Source organism: Suncus etruscus, chromosome 6 (assembly GCF_024139225.1).
Source record: "Suncus etruscus isolate mSunEtr1 chromosome 6, mSunEtr1.pri.cur, whole genome shotgun sequence".
Lineage (NCBI taxonomy): Eukaryota > Metazoa > Chordata > Mammalia > Eulipotyphla > Soricidae > Suncus > Suncus etruscus.
Window position 1 is genome coordinate 103,857,825 of NC_064853.1, and position 24,294 is coordinate 103,882,118.

At 39.6% G+C, this 24,294-nt stretch overlaps 1 protein-coding gene and 1 pseudogene across 1 annotated transcript in view; one reads left to right on the top strand and one right to left on the bottom strand.

Moving 5' to 3' along the window:
- Positions 1-13,290, bottom strand: part of TMEM108 (transmembrane protein 108) — a 262,120-nt gene extending 248,830 nt beyond the window's left edge. The window contains exons 1-2 of the mRNA XM_049775972.1: positions 13,175-13,290; positions 6,453-6,565 (exon numbers count right to left, since the gene is read on the bottom strand). The gene's annotated coding sequence lies outside the window, so the exon portion shown is untranslated. The remainder of the gene's footprint in view (positions 1-6,452; positions 6,566-13,174) is intronic.
- LOC126012311 (uncharacterized) lies at positions 4,517-4,629 on the top strand (annotated as a pseudogene).
- Positions 13,291-24,294: the final 11,004 nt, after the last annotated feature.

A 24,294-nucleotide genomic window follows, 5' to 3' on the forward strand; every position in this document is an offset into this window, starting at 1 on the left:
CAATATAAAAATCCCTTCCTCACACCTGTATTCATTGCAGCACTATTTACAATAGCCAGACTCTGGAAACAACCAAGATGCCCTTCAACAGATGAATGGCTAAAGAAACTGTGGTACACATACAAAATGGAATATTATGCCGCAGTCAGGAGAGATGAAGTCATGAAAATTTCCTATACGTGAATGCACATGGAATCTATTATGCTGAGTGAAGTAAGTCAGAGGGAGAGAGATAGACACAGAATAGTCTCACTCATCTATGAATTTTAAGAAAAATAAAAAACATTCTTGCAATAATTTTCAGAGACAAAAGAGAGGAGGGCTGGAAGTTCCAGCTTACTACATGAAGCTCATCACAAAGAGTGATGAGTGCAGTTAGAGAAATAACTACATTGAGAACTATCATAACAATGTGGATGAATGAGGGAAGTAGAAAGTCTGTCTAGAGTACAGGTGGGGGCGGGGTGGGGAGGAGGGAGATTTGGGACATTGGTGATGGGAATGTTGCACTGGTGAAGGAGGATGTTCTTTACATGACTGAAACCCAACCACAATCATGTTTGTAATCAAGATGTTTAAATAAAGATATTAATTAAAAATAGAAAAAGAAAATAAAAGAGCAAAGAAAAGAAGAAAAGAAAAGACAAAGACGCTTTGTACCACCTTGGTTTCTTGTTCCCTCCTGGCCTTTGCCATTCAACCGTGAAAGCCCCCAGTAAAAAACACTCTACCCACCTCATCAAGGTAGGCGGTCTCCTCCAACCAAGGGGGAAGCCAGAGGAGCACAGCTGCTTAGTTTCACAGCCATGCACATCTTCTAGCCAATGAACCCCACCATAACACGTAGAAAAAAAACTACACTACAAGCAAGATAATGGGGAAACAATGCAGGCCAACACCAGGCATAGAGAATGAAGATGGCAGCTCTGATGACCTGAAAAGTGCCAACCACATAGTTGGCCTCTGAGATCAGGAGTTTAGAGAAGAAATATGAAGGATGTTTATAGAAGTCAAAAAAATCATAGATCAAGTCAAACAGACCGAAATAAGTATCAAGAGGATATGAAGATAGAAATCAGAAAACTCGGGGCCAGCGAGGTGGCGCTAGAGGTAAGGTGTCTGCCTTGCAAGCGCTAGCCAAGGAAAGATGGCGACTGTGGTTCGATCCCCCGGTGTCCCATATGGACCCCCCAAGCCAGGGGCAATTTCTGAGCGCTTAGCCAGGAGTAACCCCTGAGCATCAAATGGGTGTGGTCCGAAATACCAAAAAAATAAATAAATAAATAAATAAATCAGAAAACTCCAAACTAAAATAATAGGTCTGAAAAACTCAGTAGATAAAACGAAAACTCAACAGAAAGCTTCTCCAACAAGTACCAGCAGGTAAGGATAGAATCAGTGAGCTGGAAGATGAGATGCGTAACAATTCCACATAGAAGAAGAGATTGGAAAAAAGTCTTAAAGCAAATGATCAGACAATAGAAAAAAATACTCAAAGAATATGAACAGATGAAAAAAGAAGTCATTGATAAACTCAATTGAAACAACATAAGAATCAATGGAGTCCCAGAGACCCAGGAATAAAATCCCCAAGAAAAATCAACAGTCAAGGACATCACTGAAGAAACACCCAGAGCTAAAGACTGCATGCAACCAAATCCTGCATATGCAAAAAGTATCAACTAAAAGAGATCCAAAGAAAAGCACTCCAAGACACATCCTAGTCACAATGACAAATCCCAAAGATAGGGATAGAATACTAAAGGCAGTAAGATCAAAAAGGGAAATTACATTCAAAGAGCATCCTTAAGATTTACGACAGACTTGTCACAAGAAACCATCAAGGCCAGAAGACAGTGGTGAGATATAGTGACAAAACTCAACAAAATTAATGTTTCACCTAGAATACTGCACCCAGCCAGACTCACTTTCAGGTTTGAAGAAAGTATACATACCTTTTTGGATAAAAAAAAAAGCTTATAAACTTTAAAGACACAAAACCAACCTTAAAAGAAAAACGGAAAAGTCTACTTTAAGATAAAACATACCAACAGACACACCAAACTTCTATACAAAGATGACACTAAATCTCATGACAATTATCTCTCTCAACATCAATGGGCTAAATGCATGAATTAAGAGACAGAATGGTAAAAATGGATCAAAAAGCTGAATTCAACATTATACTGCCTACAAGAAACACATCTGAATAGACAGCACAAACAGATTCAAAATCAAAGGTTGGAGGAAAAAAAAATTTTTTTTTTTGTTTTTTGGCCACACCCGGTGGTGCTCAGGGGTTACTCCTGGCTAGATCTGCTCAGAAATAGCTCCTAGCAGGCACGGAGGACCATATGGAATGCTGGGATTCAAACCAACCACCTTAGGTCCTGAATTGGCTGCTTGCAAGGCAAACACCGCTGTGCTATCTCTCCAGCCCCAAGAGGAAAAAAATTTTTAAATAAAATCTTTATTTAAACACCATGATTCCAAGCATGGGTTTCAGTTATAAAAAGAGCACCCCTTCACCAGTGCAACCTTCCCATCACCAGTGCCCCGATCTCCTCCCTTCCCCATCCTCTGCCTGTATTTGAGACAAGCTTTCTATATCCTTCATTCACTGACATTGTTATGATAGTTCTCAGTGTAGTTATTTCTCTAACTGCACTCACCCCTCTTTGTGGTGAGCTTTATAACTTGAGCAGGTCCTTCAGCCCTCATCTCTGGGAATTATTTCAATGTCTTTTATCTTAAAACTAATAGATGAAAAAATTAATAACAATTCTCAAGCTAGTTGTACTGATCTGAGTTGTGTTTTGTTGTGTTAAAAAAATTAATATCAATTCTCAAGCTAGTTGTACTGATAGGAGTTGTGTTCTGTTCATAATAAAAAAAAAAACCTCAGGGGCCGGCGAGGTGGCGCTAGAGGTAAGGTATCTGCTTTGCAAGCGCTAGCCAAGGAAGGACTGTGGTTCGATCCCCCCGCAAGCCAGGGGCAATTTCTGAGCACTTAGCCAGGAGTAACCCCTGAGCATCAAACGGATGTGGCCCGAAAAACCAAAAAAAAAGAAAAATAAATAAATAAAAAATAAATTTAAAAAACCCTCATAGATGAGTGAGATTATTCTGTGTGTCTCTCTTTCCTGCAGACTTATTTCACTCAGCATAATAGATTCTATGTACATCCATGTATAGGAAATTTTCATGACTTTATTTCTCCTGGTGGCTGAATAATATTCCATTGTGTACATGTATTACAGTTTCTTTAGCCATTCATCTGTTGAAGGGCATCTTGGTTGTTTCCAGCATTTGGCTATTGTAAATAGCACTACAATGAATGTAGGTGTGAGGAAGGGATTTTTGCATTGCATTTTTGAGTTCCTAGGGTGGTATCCCTAGGAGTGGTATAGCTGGGTCAAATGGGAGCTCAATTTCTAGATTTTTGAGGAATTTCCATATTGTTTTGGTTGAAGAAAAATTATCCAAGCAAACAACTCACTTAAAAAAGCTGGAATGGCATTATTAATATCAGATGACATAAACTTTAGACTCAGAAAAGTTACAAGGAACAAAGATGGACACTTAATACTAATCAAGAAATATGTACAAGAAAAACCACTCACCTAAACATATAAGCACCAATGAGGGACCAGCAAAAAAAATTTTTTTTTTGGTTTTTCGGGCCACACACATTTGATGCTCAGGGGTTACTCCTGGCTAAGGCTCAGAAATTGCCCCTGGCTTGGGGGGACCATATGGGACGCCGGGGGATCGAACCGTGGTCCTGATCCTTGGCTAGCACTCGCAAGGCAGACACCTTACCTCTAGCGCCACCTCGCCGGCCCCTACCAACAAAATATTTAATGCAATTGTTGACAAATCTGAAAGAAGACATCAATAGCAACACAATAATAGTGGGAGAACTCAACACTGCCTGTCACTTCTTGCTTGATAGAACTTATTGGCTGAAACCCAATGAGACTATACTAGCTCTGAAAAGAGAAATGGAAGGAAGTTGCCTAGTGTTTATATATATATAAACTAGATATACATTCTTCTCCAAGGTCATTCTCCAGGATATACTACATGTTGGCCCATAAAACATATCTCCATTAGGGCCGGAAATATAGCATGGAGGTAAGGCATTTGCCTTGCATGCAGAAGGACAATGGTTCTAATCCCGGCATCCCATATGGTTCCCCCGAGCCTACCAGGAGCAATTTCTGAGCACAGAGCCAGAAGTAACCCCAAGCACGCTGGGTGTGATCCAAAAACCTAAATCATAAAATCAAAAGGAAAGAAGTCGTAAAGACTACATTTTCAAATCACAATGTACTAAAATTAGAAGTGAACTACAAAGGATACAGAAGAAAATTTTAATATCTGGAAATTAAACAACTCACTACTTAACAACCAATGGGTCAGGGATGAAATCAAAGAGGAAATCAAAACATTCATGGAAACAAATGCCAATGAAGACTCAAATTAACAGAATTTATTGGATACAGCAAAAGTGGTATTAAGAGGAAAATTTGCAGCATATATACTAAAATTAGAACAATACAGAGTAGATTAGTATGGCCCCTGCGCAAGGATGGCATGCAAATTCATGAAGAGTTCCATATTTAAAAAAAAAAGAGGAAAATTTATAGTTGTGCAAGCACACATGGAAGAAGGGGCCTACATAAAAAGCTTATAAAATTAGAAAATGATCAACAAAAGGAACCAAAAATAAATAGGCAGAAGGAAATAGCAGAAACCAATGAAGTGAAACCCAAAAACAACCCAAAAAATTAACAAAGGCATAAGTTGCTTCTTTGAAAAAATAAACAAGATTGATAAAGCACTAGCAAAACTCACAAAAAATGGGAGAGAAAAAAAAAATCTTAATAAACCAGATTAGAAATAAAAAGGAGACCACTACATATAATACAAAGATTCAAAGGCTAATCAGAGACTACTTTGAGAATTTCTATGCTATGAAACATGAGAACGTGGAAGAAATGGATACATGTTTGGACTCCTATAATCTTCCACAGTTAAACCAGGATGATCTAGCATATATAAACAGATCCATCAGTGAGAAAATTAAAATGGTAATCTAAAGTCTTCCCAAAAACAAAAGCCCCAGCCCAGATGGATTCACTAACGAATTCTTTCAAACTTTTCAAGAGGAACTACTACCAAACCTTTTCAGGCTCCTTCATTAAATTAAGAAAGAGGAGCACTTCCAAATAGTTCTTTAACTTAGTGCTTTTATTTTTAACCTCACCATTTTCCTAGTCATACTTAGCTTTTTATATTTATATTAATTTTCTCTTTAAAAATGATGCAAGTTTCTTTCCATTCTTCCTTTTTGGATCCATCTGGACTTTAAAAGAAGGTCAGAACAATCGTCCTCCTAAACTCAAAAGTCTTTAGCATAAATAAAAATTAAAGCCAACTTTGTTTATAATGGTCCCAATGGTACTAAAATAGGTGAGGAGTGACTGGACATGTGACTTCCACAGTGACACTGAATAAACTAAAATGAAACAGGCAGAACCATGTTTTGCTATCATGCTAGAAATCATCAATTACCTGGCAAGCTACTTCCTTCCTAAAAATAAAAAAGACTAATAAAGAAAAAGTTAAGATGTAAAATAAAGGGAAAATTAAGAAAGTGATCCACAAAGGAGGATACTGGAATAGAGAAATAAAAGTGAACAGAACAATATATTTAAGTTAAAAGGAGGGGCTGGAGCGATAGCACAGCAGTAGCGTGCTTGCCTTGCATGTGGCTGACCTAGGACAGAGCTCGGTTCGATCCCCAGCATCCCATATGGTCCCCAGCCAGGATCGATTTCTGAGCGCATAGCCAGGAAGTAACCACTGAGAGTCACTGGGTGTGGCCCAAAAAAAAACAAACAAAAATTAAGTTAAGAGGAAAGGTAAACAATTTCAGTTCCCTTTTCTACAGGGAAGGTGTAAGATCTCCCATGTAAATCATTTTTCATACAAACTGACTAAACCTCCCATAATGAAATATTTCTCAGTATAGATTCCATCCCATCACCCTGACCAAAGATTTCCTTTTTTTAATTAATATCTTTATTTAAACATCTTGATTACAAACATGATTGTGGTTGGGTTACAGTCATGTAAAGAACACCCCCCTTCACCAGTGTAACATTCCCATCACCAATGTCCCAAATCTCCCTCCTCCCCACCCCACCCCTGCCTGTACTCTAGACAGGCTTTCTACTTCCCTCATTCATTCACATTGTTATGATAGTTCTCAATGTAGTTATTTCTGTAACTGCACTCATCACTCGACCAAAGATTTCTAATCATAACTATTCATTTGTATGATTCCTTTTAGATACCATTACACTTATTCCAAGAAATTAGTAGACAGGAACATCTATAAATTAGTAAAACCATAAAAATAATGACAGAATTATTTGCCTTACCCTGGAGGAGAGGATGTAAGAGTCTTCAAATGCACTTACATCCATATGACCCATCAGCTCTGCTGCTTTCATCGCTCATGTCACACATAAGACCATAACCAAGAAATCACCAACTGCCAAAGTTGAAAACAAACGCATTAGGCCAAAGAATCCTTAACTTGAAGCTCTACACCACTCTTTTTTTTTTTTTTTTTTTTTGGTTTTTGGGTCACACCTGGCAGTGCTCAGGGGTTACTCCTGGCTCTATGCTCAGGAATTGCTCCTGGCAGGCTCAGGGGACCATATGGGACGCCGGGATTCAAACCACCAACCTTCTGAATGCAAGGCAAATGCTTTACCTCCATGCTATCTCTCTGGCACCCCCTACACCACTCTTTAAGTGAATTTGTTAGAGCAAACTCTAAGTGATCTAAAGTAGGTCAATACACTGACCTAAACAAACATAAATAATCAATTTCAGTAAAGGTTTATGTCTGATTTCTGTATACATATAGGCTTATATCTGACTAGTGGAGTGACCTGATCTGTACAGTCAGGGCCAATGAAATAGCCATTCCTGACATAGTGATATTGGAACCAAGGAGACAAAAATACTGTCATCATTTAAGATAATTTCAAGCTTCTCATAGAGATTATTTTCATGCCAGTCTCTTAGAACCAGAGAACATGAAGAAGAAACTTTCATAGTTATTTCCTACTGTTAAGTTTTTTTCAGAATAACAGAAGTAGAAAGTCTGTCTAGAGTACAGGCGGGGGTTGGGTGAGGAGGAGAGAGATTTGGGACATTGGTGATGGCAATGTTGCACTGGTGAAGGGGGGGGTGTTCTTTAAATGACTGAAACCCAACTACAATCGTGTTTGTAATCAAGGTGTTTAAATAAAGATATTAAAAATTTTTTTTTCTATAGATCTTTCTGTACACCTAGAAGTTAGTTCCAATTATTAAAGGCAGATTCCAGTCAAAAGGAGAAAAAAAGGTTTAGAATACAGAGTTCTGGGTGAAAACTTAGCATAGAAATCTTGACTTGGTTACTTAACTTTGAGTTTTCTATAATGATTTCCCTAGATATAAAACATACTATACTGTTTTCTGGGACCAGAGCGATAGCACAGTGTTAGGGCATTTTCCTTGCATGTAGCTGACCCAGGGCAGACCTGGGTTCGATCCTCTGCGTCCCATATGGTCCCCCAAGCCAGGAGCAATTTCTGAGCACATAGGCAAGAGTAACCACTGAGTGTCACCAGGTGTGACCCAAAAGCCAAAAAAAAAAAAAATCATCTTAAAATATACCGTTTTCCTCATACAATCAATATATAAATCAAAATAAAACAAACATGCACTGCTCAGGTTTTAGTTTTCACACATAGCAGCTGGACATCTTGTTAAAATGCAGATTCTAATTTAATAGGTCACAGGTGAAACCTGAAGTTCTCTTTTTCTAACAAATTCCGAATTGACACCAACGTTGCTCTTACCACATTTTAAGTAGAAAGAAAAGTAACGTATTTTTAAACCACAAAGAGTTACATACAGATTTAAAGAAGTGTTGTATACTATCTTTGATTTAGATGAATTTTCAACAGTTCATTATCAGAATTTCATAGTTATAGTACTTGGAACTGGTAAAAATTTAAGTGGTCAAATGTTGTCTCTTTTTCTAAACAAGGAAATAAACTCGGGAAGTCAATGATGTCTTCCCATGCCTCAAAGTTCAATAGCATTTTTGAATTAGAATACAGATATTTGGCTTTTCTATTATAAACTTGATAAACTTTCTGAGGAATGGGAATTTTTATTATTTTGCTAAAACAAATATAAATATCACTCTGGCTCATCGGCATTCACCAAATGGGCCAGCAAGTATAAAGAGAGACACTGAGTGACTTCCAAGTAAAATTTTTACCAAAGTTACATTTTATCTGACATATCCAAAATGTGGCTTGAGCACTGAATTCTATATAACATGATTAAATTTTTTAAACTTTCAATATATGTAAACTCTGAACTTGTACCCTATTTTTGTCTCGATACCTTTCTCAACCTTGATTAATGCACTAGTAAAATATATTATTATAAAGGAAGACAATTATATGATATATATATGTATGTATGTATTACATCCACACAGCTTTCTGAGAATCTACAGTGGTAATTTAAGATCATTTGTATGGGGAATGACTCTACTAGAGTGCCTACCAGAGGCAGGTTGGGGTGGCTTGCAGAAAGGAAACTGGAGACATTGGTGAAGGGTAGTGGACACTAGTGAGAAGGGTGTTGAAATAATGTATTCCTGAAACTCAATCATAAATATCTTTGTGACTTTGTGATCTAAAATTTTCAAGGAAAAAAAATAAATATTTTTCTTACAGGAACACACACACACACACACACACACACCCCAAACTCAATACTAGTCATGGAGTAGCTCTTAAGTCCTACATTAAGGAATTACTCAGAATTGTCTTGGCACCAATTCTGTAGACAAAGCATTTCTGCATTCTGATGGGAGGTGTAAAAAGGCAGCAGTAAAAAAAAAAGTAAATGAAATGAAATGAGTCTGGGCTTAAGTACTAATTTTATAGTTCTCTGCCACTAACTAACTGGTTTGTCAAGTCACTCAGCTCTGAGATGAAACTTCCTAGATATAATGATACAATTGTGTTATATACTATTTCTGGAGGTTCTTTAAACTGAATTCTTAGGATTCTAAAACAAACATTTCTCTGAAAAGAAATATAAATGAGATTTCTTTTCACTTTAGACTCATAATATGAAAATATCTTCTAAGCGAGAATCTTTTCAGAGGTTTCATATATACCTTAAGAAAATCACCTCACAGTTTTGAAGCAGGTAGGGCACTTTCCTTTCATGCACTGGCCCAGATTAGATTTCCCTAGCACTCCATGTAGTCTCCAAAGCCCCGCCAGGAGTGATCGCTGAACATAGTCAAGTGAGGTCCAAATTCCCCTCCCAAAAAGAGGGGGAAATCACATCACCACAGAATTTTAAACTTGGAAGAGATTTTAAGAGACATGTATCACTTTACAAGCCCTAATGATCAGTTGAGAAACAGTTCATAAAAGCAGAGATTTATTTGAGGTCACAGAAATGACATTATGTTATTACTGCCATCTAGCACCAGCATGATTTTAGAATTTGGCATAAGTAATAAAAGCAAGCTCATCAGTTCACCTGGAGACAGAAATAAACCTCAAATACGCTGAGCCATAGGATGAGAAACTGTACAAAGAAGCAGGTGACTAAAGCAATGATAGACAGGGCAGTTTTTATACCTTGTGCAGGAGCAAAGCTGAGGTCCTCCTTCTCACTGATAATAGAACCTATTTCCCTCAAATATTATACCTACAAACTCTAAAATATTAGGACTTAACCATGAATAACTTTTATATAGACATGAGGGAATGAATGAATGATTAAAATAAAAACCAAAGTTCAAGATTTGAGTTAACAAAATCTTAAAAGGATAGAACTAGATCCCTTTTCAAGCAAATTTAAAATAATCTAAAAATCAGTTGTTAGAAATTTTCAGTTTTAAAAGAGTGATCCAGGATAATTGGCCTACTTCTAGTAGGTAATCATGAAGTACAGTATTTTTTTAAGCAGCTTTTTTTTTTTTTTTTTTTTTTTACAGATACTAGCATGTAACTATAGGAACTGATTAAATTTAAAAGTCAGACGTTTGGGGTGGGAGGATAGCTTAAAGAACTGGAGAGATACTTTATATGTGAGAAATCTTGGGTTCCATCCTTGTACCTCATAGTTCCCCAAGCATAGGTAGGAGCAATTCCTGAGGGAATAAGGTCCAAACACTGTTGGGTCTGACCCAAATCCACCCAAAAGTCACATGTTCATTTCCATCGTACTGCCCAAATAAACAGATTAGTTTTATATGGAAAGTATTAAAACTATTAAGTTGTTAAGGATTTTAATTCAGTTATACAATTCCAACTTGATGTTCAGTTAACCAACAAATGTATACCAGCTTTCTAAGCCTGTGCTGTGTGCTAGGACACACACTAGCAAAGTAATCATGCCTTTTTCCCAATCCCTATGATACACATTAATCCTATCTTATAGTTATCGCTTTCATAGCCTTTCTTACTCCCCAGGTATGTCAAGTAGCTGACAAAGCCTTTCAAAAATCTTCTAGACTAGAGACTACATTCTAGTTAACAGCGACGTATTTCATCTGCTCCAGGAATTCTCAGAGACAGTAATGCCATCTTCTGGTAGAAAAGATAGAATTTGTTTTGTGGAAGAACAAGGGTAACAGAGCCAAAAGACCCAAAGTATAGCAGCCTATATTTATGGATGTATATGCTTTTCTTTTCTAGTACACAGTATAATTATAATTGAGCCTTACAACGCAGGACAGGGAACCTCCACATGAAGGACAGGGTCTCTGGAAGATAAATAAAACTAAATTAATAAGGTAGCTCTACCGGGAAATAACTCCTTAAAAAGTAAGTATCAGGTTGTCACTGAATTAAATATTTCCAGGACAGATTAATTCACAGGGACAGCCATATGTGGTCAGGTAATCCAGATATCTCTTGCAACATGTGTCCTAAAGAAAGAAGTTCAGACCCCACTGAATGTGAACAATGCTGACACTGATCCTGCTGAAAGGACACTACTGCTTAGATATGCAGGTCCTACTCTAATCTCCCTCACTCACTCTCCATTCTCTATCCAGTCTCTGACCCAGGGGACAGAAATGATGGGAAGGAAGTGATTTTCTTATTGCTTTGAAAGCAATACTGTGGGATTTCATTGAATTGGATATTAAAGTTTTGCCCTATAGGTCACTGAGGTACATACTTCGCTTCTCCTTAGATAAACCAAGCCTACCAATCTTTCACTTTTCCTGTGTAACCTAATATATATTTCTCAATCTTTCCAAAACGCATACCTCCCTTTCATTGCTTAAACATAAACATAGAATGTCTTTTGTGTCAATTATATAACAAAAAATAGCATTTCTCTCTAAATACAAAGATATACTTTCAAACTATATCACCTGTCCTCAAAATTCCTTTTATTCTCCCCACAGTATACTAGCTAAAAATAAAAAACAGTGACTATTTTAAAGTTACCATTAATTTTCTGATGTTCTACCTGTTTTCTATTTTACTAGGGGTCATTTGTTATATTTTCCCCACAAGCTTTGAAGCACACTTCACACACTTCAAAAACCCCACGAAAGTTCATATGCCCCAGCTGAAAATTAGGCTCTGATTCCCCTTAGCAAATTTGTTAGTTCTTCCATTTGTCTTAAACTTCCAACTAATTTTGTTTCTTTGCAAGTCTAGACATTTCACATGTAAGAAGGGTGTCTCGTGTTTGAAAAAATAACACTTCCCAAAAGAAACATAACTTTTTATATAAGAAAGTAAGAGCAAGGATTTTGGAGTGATATAACAGATGTCTCCAAAGACTTAAAGGTTCTTTTCATCTCCTCCGAGAATAAGTTCCAAATGAATTTCAGCGAAACTCCGTATACATAAAAAAAAAAAATATTCCTAATGAGTAGACAATGATCAGATATATCCAACACATCGGCTAGTAGAAAGCATAAGGACTCTTTTCTGTATCTCATGTGCCCTTATGGTTGCAGATCTGGGAATTGATATGAGCTTTGAAGATCACTTGTCTACTACACTCACCCATTTAAGTGCGACTTAAAATAGACGTTCCCTTTTCCAAAGGCACACACGAATCACTTGTGATAGCCAAACGGTCTTAAAACGAGCGCTTTTTCGAGAACGATGGTCTTAACAGGTGTAATCCGGACCCCGCATTCCCTTCTCCCTACCATCTATTCCATTAGCAATGCTAAAAATAACTATTCCTTTGGAGAGCCCAAGGGGGGGGGGGGAGGAACACTAGGCTGTGGCTTCTGGAAATGCCAGACCCTTGCATCTCCCAGCCCCCAGCCCCATGCCCAAAGCCGGTCTTGTCTTCTTAGCAAGAGCCACGCTGTGCTTATCTCGTCCGCAGTTCACTGCAGGCATTTTCCTCCTTGCAATCTTCCTTCCCGTCACGGGTTTCTTCTCCTTCTCCGTTAGCTGGAATTCCTTCTGGGTAAAGCTGGGCTGCCACCGATTCCCAACTGCTTGTCAGGAAAAAATGTTTTTTTCGTCTCTTCGCGAATCTGGATCACTGTGCAATTCGGGGCGACTCTGGGCGAGAGAGCCCGCGTGCAGGTAGGTGGTCCCCGCAGTGGTCCCCGGAGCTGTCCCTGCTCCCACCCACCCCAGCACAGCTTGAAGAATTTTGCTACCCACGACGGGTCACTTGCACCCCGCTGTCATGGTCCAAGTGACAGGCACCACCGCGTCTCTTTCCGCCCCTCGGCCTCAGTGGAAAGCGGGTCCCAGGGCAGAAACCCCATCTTCGTGCATGCCCCCGCCCTGACACCCTAAAAAATAAATAAACCATCGTCTAGGCAGGGGATGGATGCTGCATCCCCCTAGGGCGGGAAACAAAGGCGGGATCGCCGCTGCCAGGTGGGCAACTCCCCGCGGTGCTCGGGAAAGGGAAACCGAGGCACCGAGGGGAGTGACGGACGGGAATTCCAGAGCGGGAGAACCGCAGCCCGCCGGCCTCTTGCACGCACCCCCGCCCGCCCTGCTAGCTCGTCCCACCCCCGGCGGCAGCTAGCGGCGGGGAAGGCTGCACGGTGGCGACGGCGCCTTACCTCCACGGCGGCGCTCCGGCTCCTTCCGACGGCGCTGGAGAAAGCCCCGCCGCTCGCGCACGCGCACGCGCTCCCTCGCGCTCGCACCTTCGCGCCCCCGCGTACTCCGCGACGACTGGGCTCCGCCCCGCCCCGCCCCGACCAGGACGTCAGAGTCCGCGACAGCCAATCAGGACGCGCCGGAGGGCCGCGACGGTCCCGTGACCAAAAGCAGCCAATCAGCGAGCGGCCCCGAGCGGCACCCAGGTCGCTGTCCCTGGGGCTTCGGTTGCTACCTAGAGGAGCGGTTGCGAGGGGGGCGCGAAGGGCTGATTTAGGACGAGGTCGATCGATGGCTCGATTAAAGCCCGATCGGGATCGTGCAAACCCACGCGGGCGAAGCAGCTGTCGATCTGGTGAATCTGGGCTAAACCTGAGCGAGCGAGAGAACGTCCAAACTGGCTGGCGTCAGAGGGTGATGATGCTCTTGCGGTGGTCTAAAGGGACGCCTCGAGAGGAAGTGATGATTTGGAACCCTGTCCCCAGGGCACCTGAAGTTTGCGACCTATTTTCCTTCCTCTAGTGATTGAAAGCCTTTCGATAACTGCCCAAACCCTGAGCATCACACTCCATGGTTTAGGGTACCAGGGAAGGAAAGATGCGCTTTTCTTTGCCCCCGGTCGCCTGTAGGGCAGCAACCTGTGTCAGCTTGGAGTTTAGAATATGGGAACGACAAAGTGTGGATGGAATGTTCTTTCCAGAGTGTTCGGACTGATTTCTCCTCAATATTGCACATGTGGTCCAGAGCAATACTCACGTCTGTCTTAGAACTACTTGGGAAAGCGCCAAAAAGAGGCTGATTGGGGAAAAGCCGATCTTGGACCATCTGGAGCAAGAAAAGTGGTTAAATAACCTGGCTTGGATATCTTATCCCATTTTTCTGTCAGATGGTTTCAGAGACTGGACTCTGTGAAGTCTGATTCCTTATTGTCTCTCAAAGATAACCACATCCCGTGTTTTCATCCTGACCTTGTTCAGCACAGTTAAGCAGATATTGCCAAAAGTATACCAATATGATTCAAATGAACGCATAACACTTGAGTGCAAAGTTCTGAAACAAACAAACAAAAAAAAAACCTTCCAGTTCTTCATATTGCATTGATATTGATATGACATGCTTCAAGTATTTTTCTTTCACTATTTCTCAAGGTGTTCAAGGTGCCAAGAGATTTCACTCTTGTCAACCAGTCTATGTATATCTGTCATATATAATATGTGATGTCATATATCAGCCCCCTTAGTGAAATCCATATGGAAATATCAGACTATTTTCATCACTGCCTATATCAGAGATAGCATAGACAAAATCTGGAGTTTCCAGCAAAACATTAAATTTAGACAACAATGGTTCAGAAATAAATATTTAGTGAAGAAAATATGTTTGAAATTCTCATAGGTGGTTTGTCTAGTATAAAGCTATGCTTGAAAGCACCTATCTAAGCTGCTAGGTCAAATGACTTTTTCTTTAATATGGAAAAATGCAACACAAATCACTAGTGACATAGACTCTAAAAATAAAAATTTTCATATAATTTGAGAATAGAATTCTCAAAAAGGAAAGAGCAAAGATGAATGCCCTGAAGGCTGTTCAGTGAAACAAATTGCAAAGCCAGGCTGACAAAGCCAGCCATGATAATTCCTGTTGATAAATATTTCAAAAAAAAAAAAGAACTACTAATGGAGCCAAGCCAACTGACTATATCTAGTGATAATGTCACTTGTTTTATGCCCCCTTTTAATTAAATGTTTTTCAAGCATTATTGATAGCTATCCTGTCAGGACCCAGAGATGATTCTAGCAAAAAATACCTGCCTTCCAAGTCAGAGTCCAATGAGTCTGAGAGTTCCATTGCCAGCTCCTGTCCATAGCCTAAGTTCAATCCCAGCTACTCTACTGTTTGGAATCCCAATTTGTGAAATCAAGCACAGAGCAATGTGTGCGCAACTCTCAGAAAAGGAGAGGTGGGGCCAGAGCAATAGTGGATAGGGCAGTTGCCTTACACATGGCCAACCCCAAGCCCCACCAGAAGTGATTCTGAGTATAGAGCCAAAAGAGCGTCTGAGTATTGCTAATTACAGTCATTGTCTCCCCCACCCCCAAAATGGGGGAAAGGAAGTAAAATGTTTTCATTTTCTTAAAAAAAATAAGAACAACAAAAATACAGATTCAGTTCGTTTTAAAAAAAAAAAAGTATTCTCAAAAAAAAAAAAAAGTATTCTCTCCAGGGCCAGAGAGATATCATGGAGTTAAAGCATTTCCCTTGCATGCAGAAGGATGGTGGTTTGAATATCGGCATCCCATATGGCCCCCCGAGCCTTCCAGGAGCGATTTCTGAGCATAGAGCCAGGAGTAGCCCCTGAGCTGCTGGATATGACTCCCCAAAAAAAAAGTATTCTCTGGGGCCAGAGAGATAGCACAGTGGTCGGGTGTTTGCCTTGTACGCTGCCGACCCAGGAGGGACGCGGTTCTATTCCCAGCATCCCATATGGTCCCCCAGCCTGCCAGGGGCGATTTCTGAGTACAGGCCAGGAGTAGCTCTTGAGCCCTGCTGAGTGTGGCCCAAAAAAACAATAAAATTAAGTTTTTAAAAAAAATAAATAAATTGTTCTCTGAGAATTATTCCTTCGAGAATATGCAACAGATTCACCCAAGGTACTTGTTAAAATGCAGATTCCAGAGGTCATAACAGAACTTCCTCAAAATTTTTATGTAAAAATTTTGAAGCCAGCTTTGGCTAAATGAGTACCATACAAAAGATTTTTAGTCAAATCTTTAAATGAAATAACTTTCCAGTTTATTTTGTCATGCTACATAATAAGGTGAGTCTAATGGGGTGGGATCTAAGAAGCACACCTAGAGGCACTGTGAGAACTAATCTGAGTTTAACCTCACTTTCTGGTGATCTCGGAGATCACCCATTGCTGGGGTAGAATCTGAAGATCCCCAATATGTTGCATCTGCTCTGGCACTAGAGGAAGTGAGTCTGATTTAAAGAATTTCAAGGACTGTGAGATAACGCAAAGGACTATAATGCGTACCTCACTCAGTGATGCATAGGGATAACTCCTGACTTCTGCACTCCTGGTGGTGCAAAGGAGGCCTTAGGGGATGCCAGGGATCAAAGTTTGAGTCAGCTGGGGCCGGAGAGATAGCATGGAGGTAAGGCATTTGCCTTTCATGCAGGAGGTCATCAGTTTGAATCCTGGCATCCATATGGTCCCCCGTGCCTGCCAGGAGCAATTTCTGAGCCTGGAGCCAGGAATAACCCCTGAGCACTGCCGGGTGTGACCCCAAAACCACACACACAATAAAAGTTTGAGTCAGCTACATACAAGGCAAATGCCCTACCTGCTGTACTCTGTCTCCAGCCCTGAGACTCTGAGTTTGATCCAGTATTACATAACCCTCTCAGCATCAAGGACTTCTACGGTTTAACCAAATTTTGTTATTTTTTAAAAAGAGTACTTAATGCTGGAATTTTAAAAAATTATTGTTTCAAACACTGTTTCTGTGGAATATTTGCTACAGTGCAGAATGAACTAGGTTTGTTGTTTTTATAGTGCCAGGAATCAAACCTAGGCTTAACACATAAAAGTCAAATGCTTTATCCTGAGCTATATACCCAGTCCTAATAACCTAGATGTTTTTTCTTTTATTTAAACATTCCCAGTGTCCCTCCCTCTTCTGTGGCAGACATTTTTCTTTTCTCTCTCTCTCTCTCCCCCTCTCTGTCTTTTTTTTTCTTTTAGATAGTGTGAAAGGGTACTGTGCATATAACTCCTTTCGGCACCCAGTTCTGGTCCATAGTGATCAATTCGAACTATCATTGTCATAATAATCCCTTCTCTAACCCTAACTGCACTGTTCCACTCTTTGTGGCAAGCTTCCTACATGGACTGGCTCTCCTGTTCCTCATTCTATTGTTTCTGGACATTATTACCCTACTATCTTTCCTTCTCATAAATGGATGAGATTATTTTATGCCTATCCCTCTCATTTTACTCTGGCTCATTTTACTCGACGATATTCTCCAAATCCATCCATGTATAAGCAAATTTCATGACTTAATTTTTCCTAACAGTTGCATAGTATTCCATTGTGTAGATATACTGCAGTTTCATTAGCCACTCCTCTGTTCTCAGGCACTTAGATTGTTTCCAGATTCTGCTGCATTGAAAATAGGAATTCACAGGGTTTTCTTTCATTGTGCTTTTGTCTTCCTAGGATATATCCCTACGAGTGGTATTGTTGAGTCATATGGAAGCTCCTTTTTTTTTGTTTTTCTTTTTGTTTTGTTTTCATTTTTGGGTCACACCAGGTGGCGCTCAGGGGTTACTCCTGGCTCTAAGCTCAGAAATCACTCCTGGCAGGCTCGAGGGACCATATGGGATACCGGAATTCAAACCACCATCCTTCTGCATGCAAGGCAAACGCCTTACCTCCATGCTATCTCTCCGGTCCTAGAAGCTCCATTTTTAGCTTTTTCAGGAATATCCATATAATTCTCCAAAAAGGCAGAATTAGCCAGCATTCCCAGTAGTACAAGTCCATTTCTCCTTGAAGTTGCACCAACACTGGTTGTTCTTGTTCTTTGTGATGTGTGCCAGTCTCTGTGGTGTGAGAATAAAGATCACTGTTGTTTTGATTTGCTTCTCCCTGGTTATTATTGATGTGAAGCATTTTTATATACCTTTTGGCCATCTGTATTTCTTCTTTGAGGAAATGTGTTTATTTCTTCTCCCCATTTTTGTATATGGTTAACTGTTTTTTCTTGCAAAGTTCTATCAGTGCCTTGTATATCTTAGATATTAATCCCTTATAAAATGGATATTGGGTGTCTCCTGTTTCATGGGTACTCTTTGTATCTTATTCACCATTTTCCTTTTTTATAATTATCTTTATTTAAACACCATGATTACAAATATGATTATAGTTGTATGATTACAGTCATATAAAGAACACCTCCCTTCACCAGTGCAACATTCCCACCACCAATTTCCCAGATCTCCCTCCCCCCACCCCCCACACCTGTACACGAGATAGGCTTTCTACTTCCCTCATTCATTCACATTGTTATGATAGTTTTCAGTGTAGTCATCTCTCCAACTGCACTCATCACTCTATGTGATGAGCTGCATGTCCTGAGCTGCACCTACCAGCCCTCATCTCTCTTGTCTCTGAGATACTGTTAAAAATGTCCTTCATTTTTCTTAAAGCCCATAGATAAGTGAAACCATTCTGCGTCTTTCTCTATCCCTCTGACTTACTTCACTCAGCATAATAGATTCCATGTACATCCATGTATAGGAAAATTTCATGACTTCATCTCTCCTGATGGCTGCATAGTATTCCATTGTGTATATGTACCACAGTTTCTTTAGCCACTCATCTGTTGAAGGGCATCTTGGTTGTTTCCAGAGTCTGGCTATTGTAAATAGTGCTGCAATGAATATAGGTGTAAGGAAGGGATTTTTGTATTGTATTTTTGTGTTCCTCAGGTATATTCCTAGGAGTGGTATAGCTGGATCGTATGGTAGCTCAATTTCCAGTTTGTGAAGGAATCTCCATATCGCTTTCCATAAAGGTTGCACTAGACGGCATTCCCACCAGCAGTGAAAAAGAGTTCCTTTCTCTCCACATCCCCGCCAGCACTGCTTGTTTTCCTTCTTTGTGATGTGTGCCAATCTCAGTGGCGTGAGGTGGTACCTCATAGTAGTTTTGATTTGCATCTCCCTGATGATTAGTGATGTTGAGCATCTTTTCATGTGCCTTTTGGCCATTTGCCTTTCTTCTTTTTCAAAGTGTCTGTTCATTTCTTCTCCCCATTTTTTGATGGGGTTAGTTGTTTTTTTCTTGTATAGTTCTGTCAGTACCTTGTAAATTTTGGATATTAGTCCTTTATCTGATGAGTATTGGGTGAATAATTTCTCCCACTCAGTGGATGGCCTTTGTATTCTGGGCACTATTTCCTCTGAAATGCAGAAGCTTCTCAGCTTAATATAGTCCCATCTGTTTATCTCTGCTTCCACTTATTTGGAAAGTGCTGTCTCCTCCTTAAAGATGCCTTTGGTCTCAATGTCCTGGAGTGTTTCACCTACATATTGTTCTATATACCTTATAGTTTCAGATCTAATATCAAGGTCTTTAATCCATTTGGATTTTACCTTTGTACATGGTGTTAGCTGGGGGTCTGAGTTTGCTTTTATGCAAGTGGCTAACCAGTTGTGCCAATACCACTTGTTAAATAGGCTTTCCTTGCTCCATTTAGGATTTTTTGCTCCTTTATCAAAAACTAGGTGGTTATATGTCTGAGGAACCTTCTCTGAGTACTCAAGCCTATTCCACTGATCTGAGGGTCTGTCTTTATTCCAATACCATGCTGTTTTGATAACTATTGCTTTGTAATACAGCTTAAAATTGGGGAAAATAATGCCTCCCATATTTCTTTTCCCAAGGAGTGCTTTAGCTATTCGAGGTTGTTTATTGTTCCAAATGAATTTCAGAAGTGTTTGATCCACTTCTTTGAAGAATGTCATGGGTATCTTTAGAGGAATCATGTTAAATCTGTACAATGCTTTTGGAAGTATTGCCATTTTAATTATGTTGATCCTGCCAATCCATGAGCAAGGTATGTGTTTCAATTTCTGCGTGTCCTCTCTTATTTCTTGGAGCAGTGTTTTATAGTTTTCCTTGTATAGATCCTTCACATATTTAGTCAGGTTGACTCCAAGATATTTGAGTTTGTGTGGCACTAATGTGAATGGGATTGTTCTCTTAATGTCCATTTCTTCCCTATCATTATTAGTGTATAAAAATTTATGTGTTAATTTTGTGTTAATTTTGTAGCCTGCCACTTTGCTATATGAATCTATTATTTCTAGAAGCTTTTTGGTAGACTCTTTAGGGTTTTCTAAGTAGAGTATCATGTCATCTGCAAACAGTGAGAGCTTGACTTCTTCCTTTTCTATCTGGATTCCCTTGATATCTTTTTCTTGCCTAATCGCTATAGCCAGTAATTCCAGTACTATATAGGAGTGGTGAGAAAGGACAGCCTTGTCTTGTATCAGAATTTAGAGGGAAGGATTTTAGTTTATCTCTATTGAGGATAATATTTGCCACTGGCTTCTGGTAATGGCTTTAACTGTATTGAGAAAGGTTCCTTTTATTCCTATCTTGCTGATAGTTTTCATCAAGAATGGGTGTTGAACCTTATCAAATGCTTTTTCTGCATCTATTGATATGACCATGTGATTTTTATTTTTTTCTTGTTGTTTATGTTGTGTATTATGTTGATAGATTTACGGATGTTAAACCAGCCTTGCATTCCTGGGATGAAACCTACTTGATCAAACTGAATGATCCAGCTATACCACTCCTAGGGATATACCCTAGAAACACAAATATACAATTTAAAAATCCCTTCCTCACACCTATATTCATTGCAGCACTAGTTACAATAGCCAGACTCTGGAAACAATCAAGTTGCCATTCAACAGGTACATATATATATACAATGGAATATTATGTAGCTCTCAGGAGAGATGAAGTCATGAAATTTTCCCATACGTGGATGTACGTGGAATCTATTATGCTGAGTGAAATAAGTCAGAGGGAGAGAGAATAGTCTCACTCATCTATGGGTTTTAAGAAAAATGAAAGACATTCTTGCAATAATTTTCAGAGACAAAAGAGAGGAGAGCTGGAAGTTCCAGCTCACTAGAGAAAGCACACCACAAAGAGTAATGAATGAAGTTAGAGAAATAACTACACTGATAAATATCATAACAAAGTGAATGAATGTGGGAAGTAGAAAGCCTGTCTAGAGTACAGGTAGAGGTGGGGTGGGGAAAAGGGAGATTTGGGACATTGGTGGTGGGAATGTTGTACTGGTGACTGAAACCCAACCACAATCAGTGTGTAATCAAGATGTTTAAATAAGGATATTAATTTTTAAAAAGTAAAAAAAAAAGAAATTGCTCCTGGGAGGGGGGCCTGATGGGATGCTGGGGGATTGAACCACAGTCCATCCTAGGTCCGCTACAAAACACCTTAGCACTGTGCTACTACTCCAGCCCCTCGTAGAAGAATTATTTAAGAAGATTAAAGAATCCATACAAATGGGACTGAAGGAACTTAAAAACATGTTAGCAAGCCATAATAGAATTTCACAGATGGAGAATCACATAGATGAACGTGAAAAAAATTACAAGCCAGCAGTGATAAAGAAGTCAAAAAAAATAAAGGAGAGACAAAGCATTGGAAGAAAATGTAAAGTACTTGATGAACAAAGACAAAAGAAATAATCTCCAAACTATAGGACTACTGGAAGGAGAAGAAAAAGAGAAAGGAGAAGAACAAATAGGGAGATGAAAGCAGAGAACTTTCTGACACTCTGGAAAGAAACTTTTCTACAAATAGAACAGTAATACAAATACAACAGGCAAAAAGGTAAAGGTGCAGGAGGGGGGCATTGGTGGTGGGAATGTTGCACTGGTGAAGGGGGTTATTCTGTTTATGCTTGAAACCCAACTACAAACATGCTTGTAATCATATCTTTATTTAAGCACCATATATATGGTATAAGGAGGCTGGAAAGATAGCGTGGAGGTAGGGCATTTGCCTTGCATGCAGAAGGATGGTGGTTCAAATCCCAGAATCTTATATGGTCTCCCGATCCTGCCAGGAGCGATTTCTGAGTGTAGAGCCATGAGTAACCCTTGAGCGCTGCTGGGTATGACCCCCCCACAAAAAGGTTTGATTCCTTTTCTGCCTCTTGAGTTAAACATCTGTGGGCCCGGAGAGATAGCATAGCAGCATTTGCCTTGCAAACAGCCGATCCAGGACCAAAGGTGGTTGGTTCGAATCTTGGTGTCCCATATGGTCCCCCATGCCTACCAGGAGCTCTTTCTGAGCAGACAGCCAGGAGTAACCCCTGAGCACTGCTGGGTGTGACCCAAAAACCAAAAAAAAAAAAAATCTGTGACTATTAAATCCAGATCACCTTCCAAAATACCAAACATGTTACTAAGTTCTGAGTTTGGATGGACCAGAGATGGGCGGACCCCATTTATATCACCTAACAATTTTTGAATGTCATTAAAAGTCCTTAGATTTTTCTGATAGAGATCCTTTTTTGGGCATACTGAAGTACGCTCTACAAATCCAAGTATTGAAAAGGAAGCAGAGTCTGGATTTTTTCTGTAGATATAGTTAGCCCAACACACTACAAGCAGTTAATAACAAATTCATAAACATCTGGAATTTTTTGTGAGTCTCAGCCAAGATTAAAATGTCATCCATATAATGATTCAAATATATCTGGGGGAATTTTTTTCGAGCTGGATGTAAAACCACATCAACAAAATAGTAACATACGGTGGGTGAATTTACCATACACTCAGGCAAAACTGTCCATTAAAATCACTGCATAGGGACCTTGTTATTAAGAGAAGGAACTTAAAAGGAAAATCTTTTTCTGTCTTTTGAGTGTATAGAAATAGTATAAAAGCAATCTTTTAAATCAATTACTATCAGAGGCCAATGTCTTGGAATGGCTGCTGAGGAAGATAAGCCATTTTGCATTTTCCCATCATAAACTATTTGAGAATTAGCAGACTTTAAATCAGTTAAAAGTCTCCAGCTACCTGATGGTTTCTTGATAATAAGTATTGGAGAATTTCAACTAGAAAATGAGGTTTCAATATGTCCCAGTATCATCTGTTCATCAACTAAATTTTCAATTGCCTCTAATTTAGTGCTATTAATGGGTCTCTGGGGAATCAAGATTAGAACATTGGATTTCCATTCAATAGGAATGTGTTCTGGGTGCTTTACCCCAGTAGCCCCAATTAAAATGGCAAAACCTCTGTATTAACATGCTGGGAGTTTTGGTGAGGGGTGTGATATTCTGCTTTCCGTTGCTTATGCAAATTATATTCAAGGAAACTGAGGCTACAAATGGTAAAATTATTGCTTGTTGAGTTTCTGGTCCTATGCACTTCAAATATCTAGCGTTCTGTCAAGCAAAATTTTTAGGCAAAAAGCCTCCTATTCTTTCTAAACTGTGTTAAATTTCTTGTAGGTCCCAATTTTGAGGCCAATCTCTCAAAGAAATTACATATACTTCTGCCTTGGAATCAAACATACCAGAGATTTTTTGCCCTGAATTTCAAGAGTTAACATTGGATTTTCCTCCTTTTGCTGTAAAGGCTATAAATAAATTAACAGAACCCTTAGGGTTAGTATTTCCAAAGCTTCATTCCCTGATGAGCTCTGATTTCCCAGGCCTAACATAAGCAAATCAAACTTTGGTATGCCCTCAAAAGATCTCCCTCCATAAGCCAGAAAAACCTCAGAGAAAACTTCAGGAGAAATTTCTTCCCATTTTCTCACTGGAAAGGCACAGAATCTTTTTCAGAAAGACTCATTTTGTAATTTCTTTAATTATTTGGTCCTCAGCTATACCTGATGCCCCAGTGTTTTATATTGATGGATCATCATCAGGAAAGGGTGGTATATCTGGATCTTCACTAAAAACAATGGTTTTTACAAATTACAAGTCTGATTAACAGATGGAATTTGCCACACTGACTTATTTGCTCTCTACATAACAGGATCATTTAACATTATAAGTGACTCAGCTTACATAGTTGAACTTTCCCTGATATATTTACAGCCTCCCTCAATGAGAATAGCCAGATAATACAGGATTTACTCAACAATTGCATTATATTCTCCAGAAACATTCTGAACCCATCTTCATCACACACACATAAAGTCCATTCAGGTCTTCCAGGACCAGTGACTCGGGGGAATAAGATTGTAGGTCAATTGGCAATGGCCATATTACAAACACCTTCTGAGGAACATACAGCTCTTCATACAAATGCCTGGTGCCTACATGTTAACTATCATAGTCCATGGAGGCAAGCCAGGCAAATTGTAGAGGAATGTACCATTTAAGCCAGGGGTCTCAAACTCAACTTATCTGCGGGCCACAGGAGGCAAAGTCAGGGTGATCCTTGAGTGCAAAGTCAGTAGTAAGCCTTGAACATTGGGGGATGTGACCCAAACAACTAAAA